This window comes from Natator depressus, chromosome 28 (assembly GCF_965152275.1).
Source record: "Natator depressus isolate rNatDep1 chromosome 28, rNatDep2.hap1, whole genome shotgun sequence".
Lineage (NCBI taxonomy): Eukaryota > Metazoa > Chordata > Testudines > Cheloniidae > Natator > Natator depressus.
In genome coordinates this window covers 9,107,745-9,110,244 of record NC_134261.1, presented here as the reverse complement: position 1 = coordinate 9,110,244, position 2,500 = coordinate 9,107,745, and the positions used below count along the sequence as shown (strand labels likewise).

Genomic DNA, 2,500 nt, shown 5'->3' with positions numbered 1-2,500 from the left:
CCGGCCACCAGGTCAACCCGCTGAATGTATGGGGTTGACCTGCTGGCCGCTTTCCTTCCCGGCCACCAGGTCAACCCGCTGAATGTATGGGGTTGACCTGCTGGCCGCTTTCCTTCCCGGCCACCAGGTCAACCCGCTGAATGTATGGGGTTGACCTGCTGGCCGCTTTCCTTCCCGGCCACCAGGTCAACCCGCTGAATGTATGGGGTTGACCTGCTGGCCGCTTTCCTTCCCGGCCACCAGGTCAACCCGCTGAAAGTATGGGGTTGACCTGCTGGCCGCTTTCCTTCCCGTCCACCAGGTCAACCCGCTGAATGTATGGGGTTGACCTGCTGGCCGCTCTGCTTCCCGGCCACCAGGTCAACCCCCTGCCGGTATGGGGTTGACCTGCTGGCCGCAGAGGGGCAGGCTCCGGGTTGACCTGGTGGCCGGCAGGGACTTCAGCCCCAGGGCCCCTGGCAGGGCGACCCTGCCCTTGTTCCCCAGAAAAGGAGAGAGCTGGCTCGCAGCGGGAAAAGCTGCCTACGGCACCTGGGATTCCCAGGCGGTCACCCATCCAAGTACTAGCCAGGCCCGGGACGGTTTACCTTCCGAGATCGGACGGGATCGGGGGCCTTCCGTCCGGTATGGCCGTAGGCACTCGGCTCCGGTCCGCCTCGTCCCCTTTCCCTTACTGACTCCCCTGCCTCGGGTGGGCCCGATCCTTTTTTCCGTTTTTTTTTTTCGCTCCGGAGGCTTCATGAGCCCCCCCCCAACACCCCTTTGGGGGTCGGTGAAAATTTTTTTTTCAGACTTCCAGGGGCCCGATCCTGGCCGCGGGCACCCGGCTCCGGGCACCCGGCTCCGGGCCGCCTCGTCCTCTTTCCCTTACTGACTCCCCTGCCTCGGGTGGGCCCGATCCTTTTTTCCGTTTTTTTTTTTTCGCTCCGGAGGCTTTATGAGGCCCCCCCAATACCACTTTGGGGGTCGGTGAAAAAAATTTTTCAGACTTCCAGGGGCCCGATCCTGGCCGCCGGCACCCGGCTCCGGGCACCCGGCTCCGGGCCGCCTCGTCCCCTTTCCCTTACTGACTCCCCTGCCTCGGGTGGGCCCGATCCTTTTTTCCGTTTTTTTTTTTTCGCTCCGGAGGCTTTATGAGGCCCCCCCTAACCGTTTTTGGGGTCGGTGAAAATTTTTAGTCAGACTTCCAGGGGCCCGATCCTGGCCGCGGCTTCGCAGGCTGGCCTGGGGGGGGGGGCATCTCTAGCTCCGGCCGCGGACGGCGAGACGCTCGGCCACCAGGTCAGCCCGGAGGAAAAGGCTGAAAAAAATGTCTAAGTCCCCCCGGGACACCAGGTCAACCCGGAGGAAAAGGCTGAAAAAAATGTCTAAGTCCCCCCGGGACACCAGGTCAACCCGGAGGAAAAGGCTGAAAAAAAGTCTAAGTCCCCCCGGGACACCAGGTCAACCCGGAGGAAAAGGCTGAAAAAAATGTCTAAGTCCCCCCGGGACACCAGGTCAACCCGGAGGAAAAGGCTGAAAAAAAGTCTAAGTCCCCCCGGGACACCAGGTCAACCCGGAGGAAAAGGCTGAAAAAAAGTCTAAGTCCCCCCGGGACACCAGGTCAACCCGGAGGAAAAGGCTGAAAAAAAGTCTAAGTCCCCCCGGGACACCAGGTCAACCCGGAGGAAAAGGCTGAAAAAAAGTCTAAGTCCCCCCGGGACACCAGGTCAACCCGGAGGAAAAGGCTGAAAAAAATGTCTAAGTCCCCCCGGGACACCAGGTCAACCCGGAGGAAAAGGCTGAAAAAAAGTCTAAGTCCCCCCGGGACACCAGGTCAACCCGGAGGAAAAGGCTGAAAAAAAGTCTAAGTCCCCCCGGGACACCAGGTCAACCCGGAGGAAAAGGCTGAAAAAATGTCTAAGTCCCCCCGGGACACCAGGTCAACCCGGAGGAAAAGGCTGAAAAAAATGTCTAAGTCCCCCCGGGACACCAGGTCAACCCCGAGGAAAAGGCTGAAAAAATGTCTAAGTCCCTGCTCGGCCATCAGGTCAACCCCATTCAAAGTGACGGGTTGACCTGATGGCCGGCAGTCTCACGGAAGTCCGGATGGGGTCGCCAAAAGTGCCCTCGGCCGACCGAGAGAACCAGGAGGTCGGATAGGATTTCAGATTGGTCCCCCTAAATTGGCGGTTGGATTTTTCGACTAGTTCATTTTGACGGGTGCGAGGAGATTTCTGAGAACAGGTTTTTCGGAACCTGTGAGAACCAGAGATGAGCCTCGGGGACCAATCTGCGCGTTGTACCCGATCTTGTGAGGGGGGACAGGGGCACGTTGGCAGGTGGGGCGGCCCCCGGCCCCCCCGAGCCCCCCCTTTTCCGGCTCTTTTCCTCCGGGGACCCCGTCGTCCCCTCGCACCCCCGGTGCAGGCCCGGTGGCCGGGATGCGAACTCCGACTGTCGGCGCCCCCCGGAGGGAGGGGGGGCCCGCTCCTCTCTCGCCTTCCGATCGATGTGGCGC

The 2,500-nt window shown here is 60.8% G+C and overlaps 1 non-coding gene across 1 annotated transcript; it reads right to left on the bottom strand.

Moving 5' to 3' along the window:
• Positions 1–519: 519 nt before the first annotated feature.
• On the bottom strand, positions 520–638 carry LOC141979387 (5S ribosomal RNA). Its single transcript, XR_012636803.1, has one exon. It is a non-coding gene; the product is annotated as a 5S ribosomal RNA (ribosomal RNA).
• Positions 639–2,500: the final 1,862 nt, after the last annotated feature.